This window comes from Ambystoma mexicanum, chromosome 1q, assembly GCF_040938575.1.
Source record: "Ambystoma mexicanum isolate Mex_15411 chromosome 1q, UKY_AmexF1_1, whole genome shotgun sequence".
NCBI lineage: Eukaryota > Metazoa > Chordata > Amphibia > Caudata > Ambystomatidae > Ambystoma > Ambystoma mexicanum.
The window spans coordinates 801082497-801109615 of record NC_090922.1 but is presented as its reverse complement, the minus strand read 5'-3'; the positions used below and the strand labels follow the sequence as shown (position 1 = coordinate 801109615).

Sequence of the window (27119 nt, the reverse complement as noted above, 5' to 3'; positions counted from 1 at the left end):
CTTTGCAGTGCTCAGGCGCCCTTGCGCTGTCTGGTCCCTTCCTAGGTTTCGGGCGCGAGTGAGGTCGTGCTGGCAACTGGCTTGCACTGTTCTGTTCGTGGGTTAGTGCTGTGTGCTCGGTTGGGGAGGCCGAGCGAGTTCCATAACCATTCTGCTGTCTCATATCTTTATGGTGTTCCTTGCTTTTCAGTGTGTTACTCCTTCAACGGGGTTGTGGGGGGAGGAGTGGTTGCAGGCCCTCTGTGTTCCATGGTTTCAGCCCCGAGCCTCTTGAGAGGTTGCTTCTTTCTCTTCTGCTAGGTTATTGTGCTCCATCCAAATGGTGGCGGCTGCTGGTGTTTCCAAGAATATTGCTTGTCCTTTTCAAATCACCTTCAATCTGGATAGGTGCAGTAACATGTATTTTAGGTTCAGTTGTCCGAGCCTGGCCTTGATTGGAACAAACAAATTTCTCGCCCTTTGTACCGTTGGTGTATAGTCAGGGTAAATGGTGATCTTGGAGTTATCTTGTTCTATCACTCCTCCCTCTCTTGTATTTTAATATGGTTTCCCTATCTTGGAAGTGGAGGATCTTCGCGGTTATTGGACCGGGATATGAGCCCGGCGGTGGTTTCTTTTGTAGGGAGCGGTGTGCCCTCTCCACAGCGAAACCCTGTGTTGTCCTGCTCAGATTTCTTGCTGTATTAGGGTTTCTACGTAAACTGTTGGGTTAATTCCTTCTGTTCCTTCAGGCACTCCGAATATTTGTGTTACTGCACCTGGCACGCCCTTCTGCCTCTTTGGATCTTGCTTCGAGTGTGACCACTTTCCTTTCTAGTTCTGCCATTCAGGTTATTAGGTCTACAGTGTCTTCTGCTGTCTCCTGGAGGGCCGATTCTGTGTTAGTAACACTTTCTGCGAGGTTGCAGGCGTCTTGGCATGAGCTGCATGTCAGATTTCACCTCTTCGATTTTAGTGTCTATAAATGTCTATAAATGTCTATAAATGTCTATAAATGTTCTTAGTGCGGCTATTGCTTCTAATACTTGGTTAACCCTGTCCCCGTCCGTTGTTTTTTTGGTGTTCAAAATCGGAGGTTGCTGTGATTTGGGGCATGGGGTTTGGTTTTGACAAAGGGGTGCATTGTGGCTGTCTTCCCCTTGCTTCTTAAGTAGGACATTGTGGTGTTACCTTGTGGCCGTAGTGTTATGTTGATAGTTCAGTGCCCTTGGTGTCCGCCTTGCTTTTTGGTTTAAGCGTGATCTGTGGCTGTCTTATGTGTGCTATATTCTGTGCGTGATTTGGTTGTAGTTCCAGTGCTTCTTGAGCTGCCCTTTTATAATATGAACCATTATGGTGACGGTTCGCGTGTGTTGGGGTTGTTTGAGCTTGCCCCCGCTGCGTTCCGTGGTGTCCTGTGGGGTTATTCCAGTGGAGCCTCTGTTTTGGGTTGTTGCTGTAGGGGTTAGCGTTACGAATTTAGGCCGTTGTGGGCTGGAGTTGGCTGGTTCCAGTTTGCCTTATTGTGGCCCCTACTATTTCCTGGGCAAAGCGTTCGGTGGAAGCAGCGTGTGGGCGGCATCATTTGTAGTGTTTTGCGGGGTGGTTAAGGTGCGCTGGTGTTGTACTGCTACCTGGGGTGATTCAGAGCTCCTTGCTGGTGCGCACCATCCCTACCCCTCAGTGTGCTGTTGTTTGGGTTCGGCGGCCTTGTAAGATTGATCCCAAATGTGTTTATTTATTGTTTCCTTTGGTGCCCCCCTGTTGGTGTGGCTCACCTCAGTCTCGCTGGTCCCAGATATGGACCCCACGTAGCGTCTCGCTTCCCCTTGCTGCTTTGCAGTTGGGGTGGCTGGTCACTGGTCCTGCGTCGCGCACCCCCTCGTCTTGTTCCTTTGCTGCGCCGTCAGGTGAGATCCACTCACCTCGTCGTGAGGGTCCTGGCTTACCCTGGGTTCAGCCGCCCGTTGCGGATCGAGTCTCCTCCTTTGCAGCTGCTCGGTGTCCCGGTTCTGGATGTCAGGAGGAGCTTGTGCGTCACCCGATGCTGAGGTGGGGTTTGGGCGCCTGCTTCCTCTCTCCTACGCCGCTTCTTACGCTCGTGTGATGTAGCGGAGACCCTGGGTCAGCTTTCCTCGCCTTGGTGTCCTGGCGGCGGTCTGCTCTCCTCCCCTCAGCAGCGTAGTCTCTCAATCGCGTCCGGCATTTTGTGTGGGTCTCCGGAAGGAGTGGAGGGGAGTCGGTCCCAGCGAGTTTTCGTGGCTTCCCCGGTTCCTATTTTCTCAGGGTTTGCTTGCGCAGTGTTTGGTATCGCTTCTGCTTCCCCAAGGTCTGTTTCTTTAGGATGGTGGTGTTTTTTTAACACAAGTTTCAGGATCGGGTTATGACAACCCGGCCGGAGCTCGGCGTCTGTCTCCTTACGCCATGAGCATCAGGCCACGCCCTTCAGTGATAGTATTATAAACACACCCATTCAATGTCCCTTTTCAACCTTCAAAAACCAGTCATGCAATACTCTGCACCTACCACTAGATGTCTGGCTATGCAAACCATGTGAATCTAAGCAGATCCAAACATCAGAAATATGATTACAGGGATTTGGGTTGTTACACCGAATAAGAAAGAATTAAGGCGGAACTGACCGTAGTAGATTTCCCTGCAAAACAACCCAAATGTGTCCGTAGACCAACCCCACCCTGTTCGCTGGCCACCGCCGCTTCTCCTGTACCCCTGCAGCGTCCGTTCCATCCCTCTAATGTGGGTCGGATCTGACGCCACACAGTCCCTTTTTTTCTTTTTTTGCGACCCCCGAATCCGATAATGTCAAACATGGCGGAGCGGGGGACACCCCTGCTCCTCACTTTGAGTGTTTTTGGCTTTGATATTTTTTTTATTTTTATTACAGTCCAAATTCAGCTAATGTGGACATACAACCATTTATTTTTGAGCAATTTGGGTGTTTCCGATTACAGTAAGTAATATGCCATACAGTCCCCTTTGGTTTGTAGAAATGCATACTTAACACCAGAAAGGAAGGTAAGTAATTATGTAGTAAGGAAAACCAGTTCACAAGAATGAAGACCCTAACTTTAGAAATCCAGTTCCTTTGTTGACTAGGGCCTTGTTCCCAAAAGTCTCAGCGTTCCTTTGGGAGAGGGGACAACGTCAGGAAGAGTTCTTTTAGTGGCGTAACGGAAGACTTCTCAAGGATTTTACAAGTAAAATACTTTTTCTATCTCTGAAACAGCTTTAAAAACAATTGAAATAATAAATCCATTATTGATCATTTGCGCCACACCCTAATACTTTTGACACTGAGTCAATGCTCAACACTTTTGTAGTACATATTCTTCTTTACTGAGTTGCTGCCAACACATGTTTCGACATAAACAAACATGTCTTAAGGGCGTTATGGTGGTCGAAATGGAGGAAACGACCTCAATTCATCCATCTTCAGTATCCTACTTGATGCTCAAAATAATTCGCATCATATCCTCCTAAAATGAATTGGTCCTTAAGTTCTGCACTTAATTCAAGTTATCTTCTTGATGAAAGGTTTTACAATTGGAGAGTGTCTGTAGGACCTGTCTACTCCCGCTGGAGTCAAACGCGGTGCTTCTTCTTGCACGCATGTGCACCGACCTGCCACTCCCAACGTGGCCTTACAGTAGTTCTGAGCCCAGGTGCTGCGGTGAAATGTGGTTTTGTGGGCGTGTGCTCTGCGGAAAGGGAGAAAAGCCTTTTAAATGGCTTGATTGTCCTTTATTTATATTTCACATTTGTTTTTGCTGCCTCTTGGGCCTATCGCCAGCATAGCTAAAGCTGTGTATTGTTCAGCCCTGGTCTCTTCATTCCACAAGTTGGATGCTGCCTTCGACCCCCATCTCTGACGCACACTAGACTTTCAGGCACTGGAGACCAGACAGTCCCACCCACTTTCTTTGTCCACACACAAATGGCATGCACTAGTCCGCAAAAACAGCAGCTTTCCTGGGCAAATACATGACCATATTAGGGATTTCCTGACCTGAGAAGGCAGTTAGAAGGCCAAGAAACAAAATTGCCAAAGGACAAGGGAAAAACCTTGTGGCAATAAAGGATAAGAGTAATTTATAATGCGCCTTTACACAAGTGTTTCTAGGCGTGAAAAGACAAGGGAGGAAGGACAAGACAAACTATCTCACTAGGCCTTGTCATTCAGATCGTGTAAGTGCGGCAACGCGAAGTGCAAGGGGAGGGGGGCAGGAACCGCCAGGGGGAGGGGGGCAACAGGACAGCATTGCTCTGAGTAAGTGCAGCAAGGCTCTGGGAAAGTGCAGGGAGGCAAGGGACTGCAGGGTTACAGTTGCAGCTCCTAAGCGCGTGGTAGGCCCAGAGGCAGTGCAGGGGTGACTGATCATGGAGGAGCCTGGGCCTCATGGAGATTTTGAGGGTAGCCAAGCAAACAGGTGGGTCAGCAGGGGAGGGAGGGAGAGAGAGATAGCGGAAGCGAAAAGGAAGATCTTGAGCTTCGTCTGGAACTTAAGGTGGTCTGGCTCAAGTGTGAGAGGTCAGGGAGGCCATCCCAGAGGGAGGCGCCTGCCGAGGAGAGAGATCTACCCACCACTCTCTACCTGGAGAAGCGTCTGACCCTTAGAGGTAGCTGAGCAAAGGACTCCAGAAGGAAGGTATTTTGGAAGGGAGAGTTGGATGTAGTGTGGGCCCCAGCCCGAGAAAGCCTTGTGGAAAATGCAGAGGGTCTTGAACTTCATCCTTGCAGCCACCCGGAGCCAGTGAAGGAATTTCAGGGCTGCAGAGATAGTCCCTGGGCTTGAGGCCAATGATAAGTCTGAGTCCTATTCTGGTTTAGTTGCAGAGGGTGGAGAGTAGAGGAAGGCAGGTTGAAAAAGAGGCTATTGCAGTCGTCCAGTCTAGAGAGAACAAGGGCTCTGGAGACAGTGAGCTTCTGGGGAATATGAAAAAGGGAAGGGTACCTTTGCAGATGTGCCGCTGGTAGTGGGCCTTCTTGGAAAGGTCTGAGATGTGAGGAGAGCAGGAGAGAATGGAGTTAAAGATGACACCAAGGTGTTCAGCCTCACAGGAAGGCGTTGGAAGAGGGCCCATGGAGGGCGGGCAGAGTGAGAGGGAAAGCAGGAGCAGTGGTCCGGATCGCTGTCTTACTGGCATTAAGGCAGAGATCATTGGAGGCGTGCCAATCCTGAATCGCGGATAGACGGGAATGAGCGAGAGAGGACAGGAGGCTGAGGGGGAGCCTGAAGGAGACCTGAGTCATCTGCATAACACAAAGTTAGAGGAGAAGGTAGAGATCAGGGGGGGCCAAAGGTGCCCCGTAGAGTTTGAAGCACCAGGCCGAGAAGATGGGACCCTGGGGAATGCCACAGGTGGAGAGTGAGGTGGCAGAGAGAAAGGACCAGAGTTGAACCTGGGAGGGGCGGTCCAGGAGGAAGGAGGTCAACCACTTCAGAGCCTGATCCATGATGCCCAGGATCTCAGAGTCAATTGGTCAGGATGGCATGGTTGACTGTGTCAAAAGCAGTGGAAAGGCCCAGGAAGATGAGGGCAGAAGGAATGCTGGAATCAAGGTTTGAGAGCAGATCATCACGGGTGTTCAGGAGAGTGGTTTCCGTGCCTCTGGCAGTTCTGAATCCATACTGATGGTCATGGAGACAACCAACCGATTCAGTGTGGAGAGACAGCTGGGAGATGGCCAGCTTTTCCAGTAGATTACCCAGGAAAGGGGTGATGGAGATTGTGCAATAGTTTGGCAGGCAGGTATGATCAGCGGACAGCTTTTTAAGGAGGGAGTGCTTTAGGAGATAGGGGAAAAATCCAGTGGCGAAAGAGTGATTACATAAATTGGCCAAGGCTGGCGTGAGGATGTCAATATGGTCCTTGATGATTCTGGAGGAGCAGGAGCACCTGTTTTGACAATACTTTCATAGATCAGACTAGTCTAGAAACTTTGTCAGGTGTAGTCTGAGAGAAAGAGGAGAAAGGAGGAGTGGGAGAGTCAGCCAGCTGGGGCCAAGAGAGGGAGAGGAGATTGAGGACAGGATGTCCTGAGTTTTAGTGGTGAAGTGAGAAGCCAGAGCTGTACAGACGGACTGGGAGGGAACGGGAAAGGTGGAAACTGCAGCAGAATTGTACAGTTCTTTGCAGATTTGAAAGAGTTCTGACGTGTTGGAGGCTGCAGTGACGCCGGCCTGGATGTAGGCTCTCTTCTTGGACAGGACAGTGTGTCTGCATTGCCTTTGGAGCAGGGGGCAGGCCAGTTTGTCAGACTATTCGCCCCAAAGCCTTGCGTTTCAGGGCGGCGAGATCAGAGTCCTATCAAGACTTGCACTTGCAGGAAGGCTTCAGACGGATTCTCATGACGGGGGCAAGGATGTCCAGAGTGTTTGAGAGAGAAAGAAAGAGATGTAGATTAGATGGGGCTGTGTCAGAGTGCGAGTTGGCCGCAGGAGTAGGAGGAGGAGAGAAAGTAGAGGCAAAGGCATCCACTGACACGCTTCATAGGCCGAATGGCCACGAAGGTAGGTGACCGTGCTGGGGTGTGCTTTGCCTGAGTGACAGTTTTTCAGGCAAGAGGACAGTAGAAAGTGGTCAGTCCATAGCATGCCATTTTAGGACACTCCAGACATGGTAAACACACAGTACAATTAATGCAAACATGGTAAAAATGTAATTTCTGCCACCAGTGATTCGTTAGGCACACTAGCCAAAAATCCCCAGTGTAAAAGTGTACAGTGATACAATAGTTCAAGTTCAAAAAGGCTTGATTTTGATTTGTCACCATAAAAGCATAAAAACAGAGCAGAGAAATAAAAATACAAATGGAAGAATTTCTATAATCAATGCGCACCCTTAATGTAAAATACATAATCTGCTTTATCCTTGATCAACACAATGCAAATAAGCAGAATTTCCAAAGTGAATAATCATATACAAGTAGAAGCACATCAAAATAAAACTTTTGGTTTTGACACCTCCTTCTCCATGATCTTTCGAGATTATCAGCAAAAACATTGATGCGTGATCATGAAGTCCCAAATGGGAGCGGTTGACACCCGGCAGGTGACCCTGAAACAAGCTCTTCTTAATACGAGGTCCCTCCCCACATGTTGTTGATGTGCATGATTATATTGTGGAAAAGAACGTTGAGATCCTGTGTCCTCACGGAGACATGGCTCTTGGACTCTCACGGTCCTACTATAGAGCAGGTGACTCCAGTGGGATCTCTTTTTTTTTTTGCAGGAATCAGTCCTAGGGGCGTGGTTGTGGTGTTGCTACCATTTGTAGGAGTCATATCGGTATGTATGAGGTCAAAGTGGACTGTGATGGATGTGAGATCCTACGTACCAAGATCACCGCAAACCACAATAATAGTATTTATTTTATCTTGATCTTATCTCTATTTATAGACCCCCTGTAGAGATGCCTTTGTTCAATGAAAACATCACTCAATTGTTATTGTCCTTGCATAAACTAACTGTTCCACAATCGATGGAAAGGGAACCATGGACTTGGAACAATCACTAAACTATATTGACTATCTATACAATTCTGACCCCTCTCACATAAAGGGCCATATCTTTGATAGGCTCTCTAGAGGAAACATCAAGGTGGCAGACATGGTTACGATTCCATGAGTATGGTCGGATCACTCTCTCATTACAGGCCTTGTAGAGCCCCCAAAACCTTACCAGTACAAACATGAGGTACCTTGTAAGGTCCTCGGAAGAAATTACTTAAAAGTCAAAGCCTCAGACCTAGCTGGGTGCCTGTGTAACTTGATGTCCCAAACCACTGATCTAGACTACCCTAACCTCTTACTGAAGAACTATAACACCCACCTAGAATGTTGCTAAATAGAATTGCTCCACTGAAACTGAACAGACCGGGACCGTCCCAATCATCAGAAATGGTTCACCCCAGATCTTATTCTGCTTAAACAGTGGAAAGAGAAACCGAACACAACTGGCTTAAAGAAAAGGTCCAGACGAATAAAGATGCCTGGGAACTTAGGGAGAGGGAATATAAAATTACTATAAAAAACAAATTACAGGAGCAGGAAATGAAACCAAAGAGCTCTTTAAATTATTCAAGGCTTGGGGAAAAACCCAATGCCTTGAATCCGGCCATTAATCTGGATAGAGAGGATTGTACTAGGGTACAAAAAACCTTTGCGGATAAGATCTCATTAGTGCGTCTCAGAATATGCAAAGACTTAAACCAATGAAATCTGCCGGAATCTTCCGGTACTGTTGGGGCGAAACAAGGTCAAGACCCTCAATTCATCTTTTATTTTTCTGCTGTAGCAGACAAATAGGTGGTTGAATTATTGAGTGCCCTGCGCCCTACTAGTTCTCTAGGAGACCCTCTAACTTCTAAACCTATTCTTGAGAACATGGATTTATTTGTGCCTTTTCTTCAAAGATGTATTAATGTTGGACCATAAGGACTATTCTAATCTCAGATTAATAACCAATACCCCTTTTCTTCTTAAACCTTTAACTGCCATGGGTATTTCCTCCAGTGCCAAGGCCTTTTTTGGTTATTTCGGTATGTGGCCATTCAAAGCCTTGTACATTTTTTGTTACATGAGATATCTCGGCCAAATTTGGTTCCTTTTTCTCCCACACGTAGGTGGTTGTAACGCCACCCAGGAATCCTAGGTTGCTGTAGGGGGGTGAGAGAAAATAACCAAAAAGGGCGAAAATGTTATGTTTTTTCATAAAATGCAAATAAAATGATGTACAAAGAAGCCTTTTGATTTTTCCTTGTAAGAGCTAGCGACAAATGGTTTGCTGTGCTGAATTCCCCAATTTCCCAGTTTTTAAAAACAGGTTGAGTGGGAACGAAAAAAACATTATTTTTATTTGGTTATCAACCGTTTTGTGAGAGGTAGGCAATTTTGGCCATTTTTGCCAATTGGACATGCATGGACGGAATGGAAGAAAAGGGTAGGAAAGGCATATATTTCTGAAAAGTAGACAAAATTCCAAGTTTAGAAATGGGTGATTTGCATAGGTCGGGCAACAACTAGGCAGGGGAAAATGCCATAGATTGGGGGAAAAGCGGGAAAATGACCGAAAAAAAGGTATGTGTTGGACATGGTTGGCTTGGTACGGCAATGGCTTCTATGAATTTTGAGAAAAGCAATGCTCCGCCACATTCCCCCGACTCTTGCAGTTAGGAAAGCACACATTTTTTGTAGTGTTTTACAAAACAAGCAATACCACAAGCCAAACACTGAGCCATGGTACACAGGAGTTTTATGCTCACGGCCTGAACAGACGCACTTAGCATGTGTAAATCGGGAAAACCAATGTGGTAAGGAACGGCAAGCATACATTTTTTGAAAGAGCACAGGCAGACCTTTTCAAGGGTAGTTGACTTGTGCAGGTTACAAAAGTGTATGGTGCCTAAAGCAGCGACTAAATGTAGGTCACATTTGGGAAATGAAAGGGTTGTTACAAAGGGCACCAGCAAATGGGTCAAAACTTTATGAAAACCACACAAACACAACAAATGTTATACCTTCCTGCGTTCCCACAGGTGTCCCAATGAAAACGGTACCTCACATGTGTGGGTGCACCTACCTGGGCGCCAAGGGGAAAGCCTAAACCACAAGTAACCCCAAGTCTCTTCACACCTGAATTTCACACACACTGCAGGCAAGCACATCATACAGATATGGGCCTCGGGTGTCCAAGCCACCAAGGAAAACCGTGAACCCCATGCATTTCCGAAAAGAGGACACCCGTGGGAATCCACAGAGGTATGATTTGCACAAATCAGCCCAGAATGTATTACCCAGAAGCCCTGGCAAAGTCTGAAATGTGCCGAAAAAACACACATTTTTCACTTTGTCAGGGGTTCTGGGTAAAACATTCTGATCCGCTTTGCGCAAGTTGGACCTCTGTGGATACCTACTGGTGCCCTCTTTTCAGAAATGCATGGGGTGCCCAGTTTTCCTTGGTGGCTTGGACACCCCATGCCCAAATCTGTAGGTTATCTCCCCAAACCCTTATGTGGTTACCATTGGGTTAGCCTATTCCCTTTGCGGCTAGCTTGGTGAACCCACACATGTGAGGTACCGTTTTTGTTGGGACACCTGTGGGAACGCGGGAAGGTATGACATCTACTGGCGGCGTGTTTCGGTGGTTGAGCAGAGTGAAAAGTCTGGAAATTGTGCTTTTTACCCCCAAATTTGGAATTTGCCAGGGGTTCTGGGTAGTAGTTTCTGGGCCGATTTGCGCAAGTCAGACTTCTGTGGATTCAGACGGGTGTCCTCTTTTGGGAAATGCATGAGGTTCCCGGTTTTCCTTGCTGGCCCAAATCTGTAGGTTGCCCACATGAACAAATAGTGCTGTGGCGAAAGGCTTGGGGTTACCAGCGGGTTACCCTTTTTTTTTTTTTCTTTTTTTTGTATTTTAATCCTTAAGATTTTTACAAACAGACGATAGCAATGGAAGAAGACAAAAGAAAATTGTAGAAGATTGTCGAAGTATATTCAAGTTTTCCAAGTCTTTGAGAGGAAAGTCGAGAAGGTGCTAACTAACCAAGGCACCAGCGACCCCAAGCACATTGTGTGGTAACCGTTGGTGAAGTGCAGTTTTCCATCAGGTCTGTTGGAGCCGGAAAGGCTTTTTGGATGGAATGTAAAATGTTATATGTAGCCAACAACCACAAAGTCTTTTCACCAGCCATCAGCCTTGCCCAGCAAAGACATTCGTCTCGAAGTACAAAGTTCGAAAAAATGTGCCTCAAGTAGTGCTCTTATCCCCAAGGTCCCTGGGCAGGAGAGCAGTAAATGGCGGACGGACTCCACAACTTCGGGTAGGTCACAGAATCTGCAGCCACTTGTTATGGCGAGCCCCCGTATAGAGAGAATTTCGTTGGTATGTAACAAATTCAGTCTTGCTCTCAGTAACAGGGTCCTGGCTTGCTTCGAAGGAAACTGCTTTATAAATGGTTGTAGCTCATTCAGTTTTTGGGGATTCAAAGGCAAGTGACTAATCAATTTATTAGCAGCAGCTTTCTCTCCGGTCTTAATCCAGTCGAGCTCTTTCACTTTGTTCAGAACCTTCACTGGGTCGGTGTAAAGGGTCTCTCTCGGGTGAGGCCTCTTGTAAGACTTCCAGATTCTGTTTTGACCACCTCTTTAGCATCTTGCAACTTGAGTCATTAGTTTCTTGTAGTATCAAGTTGTAAACAGAAGGTTTGTCCGCAAGCTGACATTTGCGGTAAAGCATCAGAGAATTACATCTGACTGAGCCCTCGAGGGAAAGTAGACTGAGTTCTTTCTTAATGCAGGCTATTGAGACGCAAATTTGGAAGTCCCAGAATTTCCCACCAAAAGGTTGCCTCCAAAATTGGCCATAAAGATGTTGGAATGTTGGGCATTGTGTCTGCGCCATATACTAGTGTTGGCACCACCTTCATTTTATAAAAGTTGATCACAGGGACCAAAGAAAATCGACCAAATTTCCTGTCAATGGCTCTACCCTGAGCCGTTAGTTTTTTGTTTTTTTTCTTTCAGAAGATTTTGCATCCCTCTCATTTTTTAGAATTGTCCAGGATAACTCCCAAGTATCTGAACTCCACCACGTTGTCAATTCGGCGTTCGTTCAGAACTAGTTTCTTTTTTACTTTATTTCTTGAGTTTTTGGACACAGACATGAGTTTGGTTTTGTTTTCATTGATCTCCAAGTTGTTTCTTTCCATATATGCCTGGAAGTGGCTGAGTTGGCGTTGCAGCCCTATTGGCGTATAATCGAGGAGTATCACGTCGTCTGCGTACAAAAGTCTACCTACTTGGGTTTTTCCTAGTTTAGGTGGGAAGCTTCGAACAGTCGCTTCAGAGTTTTTGATGTCGTCGAGGAATGCTAGGAAGAGGGCCGGTGCCAGAGGACAGCCCTGTTTGACGCCCCCTTGCGTTGAAATTGGAGCGGAAAGGAGGCCTTGTTGATCCAGACGCACTCATGTTAGTGTCTGAGTACAAGGCTTTAATGGGCTCTAAAAGTGAAGTAGGACAGTTCCATGCCGATAGTTTGTCCCATAGCAGTGACCGGTCTACACGGTTGAACGCTTGGGTGAGATCCACAAAGACGATAAATAGCTTGGGACCACCCTCTGGAACTTTTATCAATTTAGCTAAATTCTGGGTGGTTCTTTACTGTCCAGGATGACTTGGGCAGTGCGAATAGAGTTTTGAAGAAATACACCCATACAGATTCACCTACGTTGTTAATTACAAATACTTTGTCCTTCGATGTAGTTGAATTTAAAAGCGACCAGAATTCCCGGCTTTTGTTTCCCCGTATGGCTATTTGAATTGCCTCGGCATCTTGCTGGTATAATGTCGTCCGATGATTTTTAAGCCATGATTTGTATGACCTAGTGGCCTCGATCACTGAGTAGTTAGTCTTTGTGGGGCCCAGGCGTTGGGCTGCCCTCTTCACTTTTCTTAGCTCTTTTCTTTTTTCAACCAGGATTTTGTCAAACACGTTTTCTAGACTCTACGATGTTTTTAGGACCCTTCTTCTTTTTTTAAATCTCAAGCAATGGTAGGTAGTCGATCTGGTTTACAAGTAGGTGTGGTTCTTGAGCACAATATTTAAGCTTTAGATTGTCGATTGCTTTCACCGACATTTTTAGTTTTGAGCCTTGGTAGTTTGTTTCCAGATGGGCGATTGACTTTGTACTCGAGTTTTGTTTTATTGGCCAGGTGACATACAGAAGATTGTGATCGCTCTTGATGGTTCGTATCACCTCAAATGTCTTAATTGACTGTGCCAGGCAATCGGAAACTAATATATAGTCAATTGTTGCATTAGATGAGCAACTTTCCCATGTGGGCTGGATGCTTTCGTTTGGTTACACCTCGCTCATGTTGTGTAGCTCGCGTGTTGTCATCAAGTTAGCCCAGGCTTTTCCTCTTGAGACTGATGCCGAGATGTTGTGGCTTGGGTGTTCTTTGAGTTTATCCTGGCGACACGAGGCATTGATGTCTCCACAAAGCAATACGTGTGAAACCCAGTGTACTGCTGTCGCGTCGATTGCTTGCTCGATCATTCTTAGAAAGTTACTGGTGTCAGTTGAAGTTGGGTTCCAGTAAATATTCATGATCACTATTATCAACTTTGCCTTCTTTGTTTTATTGGTTTTGAAGTTAAATCAGCTCTACGCTGATCATCAGCAAAGATTGATTTCTTATCAGTACTTTTGCGTGCAACATGCCGCAATCGTATCGTATGGCGGTCAAGAATCCCGACGGGCGCCCCAACGGGCCCTTTTTTGCAGGGGCTAAAAAGACTTTGTAGCCGTCGAGTGAAGCAAGTTCTGTCAGCCATGTCTCTTGTAAACAGAGAGCGTCGTATTCTGCCAGTTTTAGATCGCTAGGCGCTGTAAGGTAGCTGTGACCTCTTGTGTTCCAGGAGCATAGCTTTATTTCTCTTGTCGATGTCTTTAAGTTTGTTTGAAGACGATCGCCATGCTCCGGGATCAAGGGTTGCTAACTTTTTTGTTGCTTTTGCAAGGTCTTGGTAGCCAAGCCCACAAGGTCCGTGACAGGGATTTTTCGATGGGAAGTGCCGTCTTGGCTGGTTTCTCAGCTCTTCTACAAGGCTTTGATCTGGGCATTTCATACTGGGAGAGGGAAGGAATTCTTTTTGAGTTTGTGGCCATGTTGCCCCTGTTTCTATTGTCCCCCGGTAGGCTCTTGGAGCTTTGCCCTCCTGGTCTTTGCTGTAAGGACTCCTCTATGAGACGGTTTTGTGGTCTTTTATCGTCGTTTGTGCCCCAGGGATTTTCTGTGTTTGCGCCTTCTTTCTTGGAGATAGTTTTTATCCTCTGTATATTGCACTTGTCGCGAGGCAGGCTCGCGTAGAAATGAGGATGCGCCTGATCTTAGTGATCTTTCTCGATGACTCTGTTAGGTCTTATCCCATTTTTAAGAGTTTGCTGGAGTCTTCTTTTAATTGGTGTTTGACAGATGAAGATGCGATGTACAGATGAGCCAGGGCTTTCCCCCATTTATGGCTCGGGGAAACGATTAATAGGTCCTCAGATCTTATGCGTTGCAGTGATGGAAGGTAACTAAACAAGGCAAGTACTGAGCTACGTTTTAACGTGACCTCGTCTTCATTTCTCTCGATCTGTTCTAATTTTATTATCCATCTAGTGGTGTCTTTTTTCTTGTGCACTTTGGTGTACTTCTCGGTTCTCGAGATGTAATGGGGTTTTAAAAGTCCAAGAGGGGTTTTGTTGTGTTCAGGTGTTGCTCTATAGGAGTTTCAAGGTCTTCTATTTGCACAAGTAGGAGAAGGAGATTTTTCGTGTCTCTTGTGGTATTGCTACAAGGAACCCTCGTCGTTACTGGATTTTGCTGTGGCAGTAGAGTATTCTAATTTTTCGTGCCTGTTTGCGTTCCCACTCTCCACTGTTTTTTTTTTTCTTCTATGTCGGTATTTTCTGGGTTATCTGTTCGTCTCAGGTTTTCAGTTGTAGACTCTTTCCTTGACTTATCGGACCTTGCTTCTGGGGAAGCTTCCTCATTTGAGTATGTACTCAAATTCATCAAGGCATCACACTCTAGGAATTTGTCTGTTGTTTTGGCGATTTTTCGATGCAAGGGAGTTTCGAGATCATTGTGGATTCCGTTGATGCCACTAAAAACTTTTCTGCCGGCCTTCTTTGTCATTTGCTCTCTTTCTTTGGGCAGCACTTTGCTGGACTTATTTAAGATAAACACAGGTTCTAGTGTTTGCAAGATCTTCCTCGTCTCAGGCTTTTCTGCAACGTTTTTTTTTTTTGTAGGCTGCTGTTGTGGTTGTCTCTCTTGGGCTCCTAGTTAAATCAATAATGGGAGCTGTTTGAGTTGCTGAGTCTTTTTTAAGGCCTGATTTCGGCTGCTGATCTTGGACGGTCCCCGCCGGACCGGATTGCCCCTCTTTAGCCCCCCTGGCTTCTTTACGCTCCTGTGACATAATGTAGGCTTCCAAGAAAGTCAGTTTTGCCTGTAACGTAGCTTGTATTGATGTGTGATCTTTCAGCGTGTCGTTGACCCCTTCTTACAACTTCATAAAGGGTGCGAGGGCTATCGTCACTGTAGACATAATTGAAAGCATGTCTGTTTTTTTTGGCGTGGAGGCTCCTGCGTTGGGGTCAGTCCCAAACGATGGTCTCCCTTTCCCAGGGGAGTCAAGCCAGAGGGGTGTGGAAAGCACTTGAGACGAAGTGTGTGGTCTATGAAGGTCTAATGATTTCTGTGTCTATTGGCCACATTTAATGGGTCCCAAAGGTCTTGGTCACTGTTACATTTTTGCAAGTTGTTTTTTGCGCACAATGAAGATCCGTTTCTCTGTGGCCTGATTTTTTTTTTTTGAGTCATTTTGCTGACGTCGACTCCATACAGTCTTCTATGGCTGTTTTGGGCTAACTTTTCATTTTGGTCTCTTCGTGCTGACTCTGGCTCCTGCGAGACAACTAGTGCAGTCGACTTTTCTTGTACCGGGGACGGGTTGTTCCTGTTCTTAGATGGTGAGGGCGTTGGCAGGATATTGTCCTCTGGAGCAGTGCTTGTAGTTAGTGCCTTTGGAGCTGGGTTTGAGCTCACTGCCGGCACGAGGGACTCGGTCCAAAGGTGAAATGATGTTGGGTGTTGTTGGTTTCTCTGCCAGATTGGGGGCGCTGGTCTTAGATGGTGAAAGACTTGGCGAGGTGTTATCCTCTGAAGTGGAGCTTGTAGTTGAAGTCTTTGGGTCTGAACTCAGTCGGCAGAGTAGATTCGAGGTCCAAAGATGAGCTGATGTTGGGCGCTGTTGAATGCACTGTCAATTTGGAGGGGCTGGGGTCACTTGCATTAGAAGGAGACCGTATATCGCCAGACCTGGCAGAATCAATGCCGTCATTAGGTAAGTGGTTTGGGTCCTGTAACGTGAGATGATCAATCCATCTCTGTTTTGAGACTGGCATGCATTCATTGAGAGACTCCAGGATTTCAAGGTCTATTAACTCGTGCCTTCTGGCTTTTTTTCTGGGTTTGAGGTTAAAGAAGTCTCTCAGGTTAGTGAGGCTGCCATAGGTGTTTTTACTTGTCTGTGTTGGGCATTTTTCTTTGCTCCGAGGCCCTTTGGTAGAGCTTTTATTGCTTTTTTTGTTGTAAATTCCTCCAACTCTTCGAGGGAGAATGGGACGTGAAAGTTTTTTGCTGTTTACAAGCTGGACAATGTTTTCTTGGCTGGCCGCCACAGGGGGCGGCAGAGCTACGAGGCTCGGCTCTGTGTGAACCAGAGCCTGAAAGCTCAGTGTGTTTCCCGGAAGAGGTGCCAAACCCTCCTCCTGGCTTGCTCGCGGGGAACGGGATCCTGTCAGCGAATGAGCGGACATCGGGGGAGCGCCTCCCTGACCCACGCGGCTCATCCATCACGGCCCTCGCCCCCCGCAAGCTTGTGGTCCCGATCCTCAACAACGGGCCGCACCCGACCCGGCGCAGCCCCATCTGCCATATCCCGCAGCGCCCCCCCCCCGCCAGGGGCCAACAGGAGCAAGCAGGAGAGCGTCAAGCCGGTGGCGGGTGCGCCTGTGCACTCGGTGGTCTTGCAGGCGCCTCCCCCGCTTCTTCGCCGTCCTTGTCCACAAGCCGCACCCGCCATGTTCCACGGCGCCCCGCCCCCCTCCTCCGGGGGCCGATGGGGGAGGACGGGGAAGCGGCAAGCCAGGGGCGGGTGTGCCCACACATTCAGTGATCCCGCAACATCCAGACGCGTCCGTCGCTTCCAAAGAGGCCGGGGACCCGACACTGGAACGCCCCGTCTCAAGGCCCGGAGCATCCAGGTCAGTCATTAAATTGTGGATGGGGTTTAACATGGGAAATCTGGGTGGGTTCGTGGCCTTAGGTTTTCCTTTTGATTTTAGGCACAGTATTGGTTCAGGTACCTGGTCAAGCATGTGGTGAGTTGAATCTTCTGGCCTTATTTTCTCTGTTGGAGCTCAGGGGCGTGAGCTCCGGAGACGCTGGCCCTCTTCCTCTTCGGGCACCAGGGAGGAGAGTGGGGAGTGCATAGCCGCCCTGGCTGCCTTACCTGCCAGGACTGCAGGACTGTCACTCTCCGTCACTCTGCGGCCGCTCTGCGGCTCAAGGCAGCTTAAGTACTGTGGGTCCACCCACCAGTACTGTGGAAGAGGAAAGACTCTGGAAACAAGGTGAAACAGAGTGCAGTCCTCTCAGGCAGGGCAGGACTGTCACTCTGTCACTCCACACTCCGTTAACGTTTTACATTTGCGCCCCCGGTATGTGCACCCACACATGTGAGGTACCTTTTTCATCAGGACACCTGTGGGAACGTGAGAAGGTATGACATCTGTTGTTGGCAACGTGTTTCGGTGAGTGGACACAGGGAAATGTCTCTGAAATTGGCTGGAAATGAAGACAATTCTTGGGACATTTCACTCTGGCCACCCACCGAAACACACCGCCAACAACACGTGGCCTACCTTCCCGCGTCCCCACACGTGCCCGATGAAAACGGTACCTCACATGTGTGGGTGCACCTACCTGGGGCGCAAAAGGAAAAGGGTAACCCACTGGTAACCCCAAGCCTTTCGGCACAATCCTTTTTGTTCATGTGGGCAACCTACTGATTTGGGCCTAGGGTGTCGAAGCCAGCAAGGAAAACAGGGAACCCCATGCATTTCTTAAGAGGACACCCGTGGCAATACGCAAATCGGCCCAGAATGTATTACCCAGAACCCCCTGCAAAGACACACATGGGAGAAGGGTGCCCAAGGCCAGGGATATTACCGCTGACTTTGCTGGAGCCCTGGCTGTCCTGCCTTACAGCTTCTCCCCATCAAGGAGTCTCAGCAGTGTGCCAATACCTCCCCAAAGGGAAAAGCTGTAATGCAGCCCAGCCGCAACTCCAGGACAGTTGGAGGTGATGTCCCTGGGTGTACTGTCCCCTAAGCACAGCAGCAGCTCCAGGGAGCCCCGGGAGGATCCCCATTCCTCCCCAGAGGCGACATCTGTAACGTAGCACAGCCAGAGGTGGAGCCTGGGCTTGCAGATGGACAACCCACATGGGAGGGATCCGCTCCTAGGGAAACACCAATGTTCTGGGGGGAATTTGTGGCTTGCCCCTGCAATTGTGTCCCAGCCCCCACCAACATATCTGCCCAGAGGGGCCATTCCCACCCACACCAACAATCCAGCCCCAGTCTCACCCACCCCACTGACAGTGGGCCCTAACCATAGAATAATAGAAAACAGTACTCGTATAACGTTGCAACTGCTCGGGTAGAAAAAGCTGTAAACAAAACAAAAAACATGTTACCTACGGTCACACCAGCAAAAGGTAGCCCTCCCTGGGGGCGGATAAGGGGGGGGGGGGCTGTCCTGCACTCCTCCCTGGCCTCGGGCGTCCCTTCCTAGGAGCCGATATCTGGTCTCAGGGAGGTCTGCATGACATGGCACCCACTCCATTGCGGGTCGGGAGGTCAAAGCCCCATCCCATTAGAAAATTCCCTGTCCCTTTTGGGTGCCCCACAGCCCCCCTAAAATGTGTTCCACCATTTTCCATTTTTCCCTTTGGTAACCCAACTCCCCTTGGCGCAGAGGGGCACATTGGTGTGCCAATCAAGCCCCGGGTGCCCAAACCTTACTGCCCCACCCACTGGGGGGCCTGTCCCACAAACTTTTGGTGGCCCTCTCCCCCCTCACCCCAAATTGGTGGTGGGGGCATCTCATGCAGGCTTCCCTGGGCCTCCTACAAACGGCTGCGTGAGGTACACCCCCCCTCCATTTGGGGTGGGGGGGAGAGGGCCCCCAAAAATGGTGGAGCAGTTAGGTTTGGGCACCCCGGTGTCAGATTGGCACACCAATGTGCCCCTCTGCGCCAAGGCAAGTTTAGTAAACAGAAAATAATTCAAAATGCCAGGCTGCCCTTTAGTGGGGGGCTGAGGGGCCCCCTACACCATTAGAAAATTCCCCGACACTTTGGGGTGCCCCACAGCCCCCCTAAAAAGCATTCCACCATTTTTTCCTTTGGAAACCCAACTCCCCTTGGTGCAGAGAGGCCCTGGGTGCCCAAACCTTACTGCCCCACCCACTGGGGGGCCTGTCCCACCATTTTTGGGGGCCCCTCTCCCCCCTCACCCCAAATGGGTGGCGGAGGCACCTCATGCAGGCCTCCCTGGGCCTCCTACAAACATCTGCGTGAGGTACACCCCCCCCCTCCATTTGGGGTCGAGCAGGGACCGCACAAAAGAGTGCCTGAAAGGACGAGGTATCTCATTCTTGGCAACAGAGAGGGAATCCCAAGGACGAGATACCTCGTCCTTGGCACTAATGAGGTTAAAATAATTGATAAAATGGCACCAATTCAGATACATCATGTGGAGGCCATTGGCCTCGTTCATAAGAAGCAATCAGGTTTTTGGTGTGCCCATGGGACCGAGAGTGCCCTTCTCGATATTCAAACATATATGCTTTCTGCCTTTGAAAAGAGTGGTTCAGGACTGCTGATGCTTTTAGACCTATCATCAGTTTTCAAAATCCTTGTTCATAAAAGGCTGTTGAACAGGCTGACCGACATCCGTGTTTTCTCAGTGGAAGCCACAGTATAGATGGAATCCTTCCTCTGTGGCCCGGGACTCTAGAATCTGTTGGGGTGGTGCCTCCTCGGACCTAGAGCCTATCCTGTGTGGTGTTCCGCAGGGGGCAGGTCTATCCCCAGCTCCTTTTAACATTTACATCAAATCATTGTGTGATGAAATAGAGAAACTGGGGCTATTTTTTGCTAATTATGCAGATGACTTCCAGCTCTCTATGGAACTGAGTGGGGATCACAAAAATGACCAGATGAACTAGCTTTGTTTAAATGCTGCTAAAACAGAGTTCATGATGTATGGGTCCAAACATGCCCGGGAGGCTGTATCCCCGTGGCCTGCAAGGTCAAAACCCTTGGCATTTTCTTGGAGGCATCATTTAAGAGTCTTGAGACAGATCTATCCTCTGGTCAATCAGACAAACCGTGAGAAGTTGATCTGAGCTATAATCTTACAAACTCACTGCTTGTGGGAGCAAGCAGGGAATGTCTGAATAAGCTTCAAAATGACACTCTATGTACTGTATATAATAATTCACGGCGAGACCCGGTATCCGTAGCCCAAAGGGAGCTTCACTGGCTCCCTGTGGCAGCCAGAGTGCAGTTAAATATACTCGTGCCAGGCCATAAGTGTCTGGTCGGAACCAGACACTTATGGCACTGTGCTACCTGAAGGAGAAACTAGAATTTTATAAGCCAGTTAAAAACCTTAGGTCCTATGCTGGGCAAAGTTTAATTGTCCACTGTTTCAATAGAACCCAGGGGAATGGGCGGTCTTTTCCTACTTTGATGGCACAGGCCTGGAATGAGTTCCCAGAACACCTGCGAAAAGAGAACCATCTTATCTTTAGGACACTTCTGAAAGCCAGACTATTTGCTTAGGTAGGCCTTTCCTACTGTCTTCTATTCAGTCATGTTTTCTCTCCATGTTTGTTTTGTTCAGTGCATCACCTGCATGCCCTTGGGCTTTGGCGCTCTCAAATACACAGAAATAGAAATAGAAGTTCTATCAAAACCCTTTTGACTCCTGGTTCCTTTTATGTGGAATAATTGAGAGAAATTCTCCAAATGCTGTGCATCAAGTAACATCCATGCACTCCAACTCCCACTGAAATACTGAGTCAAGGAGGATGACGGAATTGGTGCAAAGCAACAGGATCCTCAAGCTCAACGAGCGTGCTAGTTTGGTGAAAACACTTGTGCGCTGAACATTTAAAAATGGCAACCACACTATGAAAAAGGGTTCAGGAGAAGACGTTGCATCTTCCTCAGAGGCGTGTGAACGCTGGCGACACAAGCCAGTGTGGTAAGCAGTGGAGCATGCCTGCAGAGGTGGAGATACCCGTTGCACAAGCAGGAAGTGCTGTGGAGACGCTAGGAGCCGCAAGAGAGTTCCTGGATGTTTGGCAGCTCAAAGAGGCAGTATAATCCTTACTGGTACCTGAAAGGAACCAGACGTGCAGGAGCAGAGCTGCAAGGGGAAACTGCAGAGACATCTGAACAATCCAGAGTGGGAAGTGAGCTGCAAAGCTATGCAGCGGAACCACAAACAGGACCCAAGACGCTACACAAAGCCGGTGGATCATCCCAAAACAAGTCTGAATCCCGGAGCGTTTCGGCGACTGATCCAACAACAATTTAACAGTTATGAGAATGCCAAGACATAAACAATAAGATTATTGTTTGAAAGTAAAAAGGGCGAAGTGCAGACCCAAACCCCAATAGCATATCAGTGCATGAAATGCAAGTTTGGGGGAACAGCTTGAATGAACATTGAAACAGAGAGATAGTTAGACAAGATTGTGCATAGTACACTTTGGGAGACTATGGCAACCTTGTCCTCCTGGCAATGGGTAACCCAACCTTTGGTATAAGTCTATACTACACAGGTTGGTAGTGTGGCTGAGCAGCCAGGCTTATCTCAAGAAGGGTCAATGTGTGAGCAGTAGGGTTTTTACAGAGATTCACAGTGACACGTATTCAAATAGACTCTTACACTCAAGGTTTCTTGATTAAACAATTATTAATTTGTCAGTTGAATAAGCCTTTTTCAGAAGGGAGCAATCTATAAGTAACAAAAACATACACTTCAAAATACACACTTACAGTTTATCTAAATCAGCACATACCTATTTGGGATGGCACACAGATTGTTCTTACACTGTGGACATTAATATGACTGGTAGATTTAGAGCAGTACTGAGTTGATGTCAAAGAAAAGGGTTTAAGAATAAAACGAAGGTTAAACAAATGTTCTGAAGCAGTTGAGTATTTTTGACCCCCCACACCCCCAATGCAAACTAAATTAACCCTTTCCTGGGGGAAAGGTAAAGCACAAAGTCAGAGGTGAGAGTCTTTCTGGGAGCCAGACCAGCCAATGCTAATTGAGCAAAAGTCTAGGTGTGCTGAAGCACTTCATCAAGTAAGTAAAAATCGTGCACAATGTTTTAGAAGTCTTTGTAGAAAAAGAGAATCATTGTAGGGCCACAAGCTGGGAGGCTTGGGAGGTACAAAGCTGCAAGCAACTCTAAAAAAGCAACCAAGACAAGTCTCAACTGAGAACTAGCAAGGCTACAAGAGAAGAGTTAAGTCCTCTTAGTTTTACAGTACCTTTGGTTAGAAGAAATTGGTTCCAGCTGGCTTCTGTTCTTGTGTAGGTGTGCAGAGCCTGTTCCTGGGCCTCAGTCGTGGGGGCAAGAGGGAGGACGTCTGAGGACTCCTGCACTACGAATTGAAGATCGGCAGCAGCAATGTGCAAACTAGATCAGCAGCACTTTGCGGTTTCAGCTTCTTGCGGCTCTCGCAAATAGCAACGCAGTGGTTCTCGGATACTACTATGGACTTTCCTTGCATCTGGGGTCCAGCACTCTGTTGAGGTGGCTCAGGCTTAGTCAGTCCTGCTTCCTTGGAGTCCGCAGGATCTTCCTGGAGCTCGGGTCCGACTTAAAGACACTCACTCGATTCTGGTGTTCCTCTCCCTGGCACTTCGGTTCCTGCAGCAGCATTGGAAGTACAGCCAGCTCCGAGAGGATTTCCAGATGTGTTCGTCTTGGGGTGGATTGGTCCAACCAACCCAAGGGGAGAAGTCGTCCTTTAGTCAAGGTGAATTCAGAGCTTCAGCACTGCAGCAGGGCTTCACCAGGCAAACCAACGGTCCAGGAGTTGCAGCAGGCGTATCTTCCACGTTCTTCTTCGGGTATCTTCGTCCAGTGGTCGACTCTGCCTTCCAAGCAAAAAGCCTTGCCTTTTATGCAGGGTTCTCCCATTCATTCGCAGCCTAGCTGTCAATCACACGGCAGGGTGGCTGTCATTCCTGTAACCAAGGGAACTAAGCACAGGGAGTTTCATGCACCTCCCTCACTTCCTGCCACACATGCTGGAGCCAGAGGCAGGCTTCACTTGTGAATCCCGCCAAAGACGAAATGAAGGAACCAAACATAGTTTTGCGCGCAGAGGGCCTTTCCAACAATAAATGGTGAAAAAAGACCGGGCCCATTTTGACAAAATGGGCACCCATTGGTGCATTACTGCAGCTGCAATTGCAGCCCGCGGTAAAAACACACAATGGTAGTAAAAAATAAACCACTGCCACCAGCCATTAATTGTAGAAGGTGTAACATAAAAATGTTACATGAGAAACTAGACAAAGGGGATACCACGTAATCCCTCAGCACACTATTGTAAGATAGTGTGTGCTCGGTCTAGAAAGTTACAAAGTGTAAGTAGTCAATTTCACTTCACTGCTCTTGGAAACAGCCGTTTCACCAAGAGAAGGTATTTAGACATTTGGGGAATCTTAAGAGACTTCCCTGGGCCACTGCACTGAAGGTGCTGTGTGTCACAATGTAAAGATGATGCCTATGGAGTTTGTCAGACTCCAAAGTCAAAAGAAACAGTCCAAATTGCAGAGAACTACATGAGAGAGTGGGAAAAAGGTCTTGCTCTTTCCAGTTTAGAAATTAAAAGTCCTAAAGTCCAGCAAAAAGGGCTGGGGGGGGGTCTCTAAGGTAGAAGCGAATGAGCACATTTCTGAGACTTCTCCCTAACAGATCTACTGAACCAATAATGGTATATGCAGTATTGAATAGGAATTGTAATGCATAAGAGCAGTCCTGGCAAGGGAAATGTACCAGGCCGTTGAAATCAGAGGTCCTGGCAGGAGAGTTCACCAGGAAGTCGGAAGTGCATAAAGAGTCCTGGAAGGATATTATAGCAGGCAAATTGCAAACCTATAAGAAATGTTAAAGTAGGGGACAGTGTTTGCTAATCCAGGAAGAAACTTGTGTTAAAGAAATATCACTACAGAACTTTTTGCCTAACCGGATTGTTGTGAGCACAATGAACTGTTAGATCAAGAGACATCACCATCGCATTGAAGAATCCAGGGGAAGGGAATTGCAAAGTATCTCTTCTGTCTAGACAACCATTGCCGTAGGAACAAACTAACCAGCCTGCAACAAAGTCTGGAATCTCCAACCGGGGTATCCAGACAACTCTAAGCCAGGATGGTAAGTCTACACAACTGTTGCTTTCTCCCCATGCCTCCCATAGGGTAACTTGGCCGTAAATAGTCCTGACCCTAACTCACTCTGACCATATCTTTGGTGGTGAAACCTGGGTGAACTATCGTTCCCTAGACATATCCTAGTGTGTTGGATTGAGTTGAGTACTCACTTGCACTTTACTTGAACTTTTATCTAACTTTGGAACTCTTATTATTCATAACAACTGGCACCACTATTCCTATATAAAATGACCTGAAGAAATGTATGCTTTGTAACTGATGTTTGGGCACAAGGTCCCAAACCAATCACTAACTTTAGAATCAATCCAAAACAGTTTACCTCAATCTTATAAAGAGGTTGGTCTGTTTTCTATGCATTTGATTACTTACCTGTATTCTAGTAATTCATATGCAATTTGTATTTCTCCTAAGGGAGCGTGTGTATACATGTTATGAAAGATTTCTCTTTACTGCACCTTTCCTACCATATTTATGGACCCCCAAACCTTTTGCTTAATTTTTTATCCTGACCTGTCTTTTGCTCATCTGTTATGGGGAGACTGACATGTCTTTCAGGCTGTCAGTACTGGGAAACATTATTTCCTTTACTCTTGCGACTTTGTTACTACTTTTAGTAACTTATCACTTGTGGTAATTTTTATCATTGTACAATGCATCTTACAAATGCAGTACAGTGAGGTGCACTTTTTGTTTTGCTCTAGACTAAAACTCAAACGATTTTTGGTTACTCTGTGTGCTAAATGGATAAGCTGGTGGCAGAAGTGACTTCTTACAATTTTTTGGTGCTTTGTTTTAGGCTTACCACATTTACCACGTTAGGCTACTAAATGTGGCTAGAGTCCAAATATGGCTGTGTCACATGGTTTTTCGCTTGTCCTTTGGCCATCTTGTTATTTAGCCTCCTTCCTGGCCTGTGAGGCCAGGAAAACCCTTATCGGGACTTCCAGTCCCCAGGAAAGCAGGGGCTTTTGGCGTGCTATTGGAGGGGCTGTGTGTTTGCTGGCCGGATGTGTGCTGGGACTGTCTGGTCCCAAACCAGAAACTGGTTTCAGTGTTTCTAAATGTACTGCATGAATGTTCCTGCCAGTGGTCCTGATTGGGCCACTGCTGCGGGGTGGGGGGCAAAGGAGAGGGGGGGGGGAGTGTGTGTGTGTGTCTCTAGCTTGTCCTGCTATTGGCTAGGGGGAGTTTTGCTCTTACCTGGCTTTTAGGATAAGAAGCGAGGACACTTGCACCCATTATTCAAAGATCCTGGAGTAACCTGAAGGAGCCAAGACTCCTGTCCAGCTGAGAGACCCATGAAGAGACCCGACTGAAGGAGCTTCCGACCCTTGGAGTGGAGATAACATCCATTCCTGATGTCTGCTCGGTACCTTGCGAAGAAGAGCCTTTGGAAGTGTCCCAGGACCGTCCTGTGGCTGACCAGCTCTGAGTTTGGACTACGGTGCTGCGGCCGTTCCGAGTTACAGCCTTGAACTTGGCGGATCCTCGGCTTGTTCCACAAGACTTACCTCTGTGAAATCTCAGTCGTAGTGTCAAGGGGACCCGAGATAGGAGGGAAAGTCTGACCGTGACAAGTGAGGTCCTTTGTGTCGTCGTGCTACAGTGACCACTGTCCGAAACCGCTTACCTGCGTCTAGTCCAGTCCTGAGAGGGGTCCTGCATCTTCTTTTTCTGCATTCTTCATCCGAAAGTCCTTGCACCAGCGAAAAACAGACCTGAGATCAGCTCGAACCTGCAACCCTTCCGAACCAAGGACTGAGGCCGATAGCGGAAAAAGCAACCTCGGACCTTCTTTGATTGACCTGCCAAGTTCTGGGAAGAATCGGAGTACGGGGGGGGTAAGATGCCCCTAAACTCCCTTTAAAAGTTTTCCCAACTTTTTAAATATTTATTCTATACTATGGCTTTGCCATTGCTTGCTCACGCAAGCCTTTCCGAAAGTTGGGGACACTTCTATTAGAATGCACTGTCCTCTAACCCTTGTAACTGTTCACTGGACCGTTGAGACCCTACCTTCATTTGTTTCCTGCATCACAAACACTGAACTTTCCTGAACATTTGGCCATAAGGCCCCAGACAACTTAGGGAAGGACTTTTGAAGTTAGGGTTAATTCTCTGTGGACCAGTAGTACATAAAACGCATATGCACTTTCATTTACAGAAGTTTGATTTGTGTTATGCCCTACTCCAGTGACTGTTTATATGTAATGTATTATTAGTGTTGTTTGATACTTCTGTTAGTCATGTTTCATAGTGTGATTCGGCCATAAATAACTATTTTATACATACTTTCGAAGTGTAATTTGTGATTCCAATTGTGTGTACTCGTTGTGGACCCTTTACAAGCTCACCATCTCTTGAGACTTAGCCTAGACATCTCGTCACTGCTACCTTGAACTGTGTTGGCTACAGCTCCCGAGAGTTGTCCAAGTCACAATATAGGTTGGCCTTCTATACATTTGTCCACCAGGCCAAAGTATAGAAAATAAGTCCTAACAATGTTTTATAAGGATTTGTGACAAGGTTGAACTATGATTTTTACCTAGTTGTTGTGTATACTAAAGGCCTAATAAATCATTTGTGTTTTTATATACCTACTGTTGTACTTTAATTACTGATATTGCTCTGTGTGAACTCATTGCAGCTAGATCACTCACACCCTTCCTGGGACTAAGCCTTGACCGATCTGCTACTTCACCTTGATTGGGTTTCCCCAACCTCTGTGTGTTCCCCGTTTACCATAATAGGGTGGCCTCGCAATTCCTGCTTTTGGAAATCCATTTGAACAGTTCTCCATTTCTAGTAGCCGAGGGTGGCTCTTATGTGGAACTTGCTTGTCTAACTTGTTGTCTGCCCCTGTAGCCTGTGGACTAATTGCCATGGCGAGATCAAATTCATCATGTGCCACATCCAGCCCTTTCATTTAATTGTCTAGATTTATGCGGTTTGTCAAGTCAAAAAAAAATGTACGTTGACCAAAGACATCTGGTCACTTCTGGAGG

The 27119-nt window shown here is 47.3% G+C and overlaps 1 protein-coding gene across 6 annotated transcripts in view; it reads left to right on the top strand.

Annotated features, from left to right (window-relative positions):
• Window positions 1-27119, top strand: part of SMG7 (SMG7 nonsense mediated mRNA decay factor) — a 1316737-nt gene that overhangs the window by 1213444 nt on the left and 76174 nt on the right. The window lies entirely within an intron of this gene.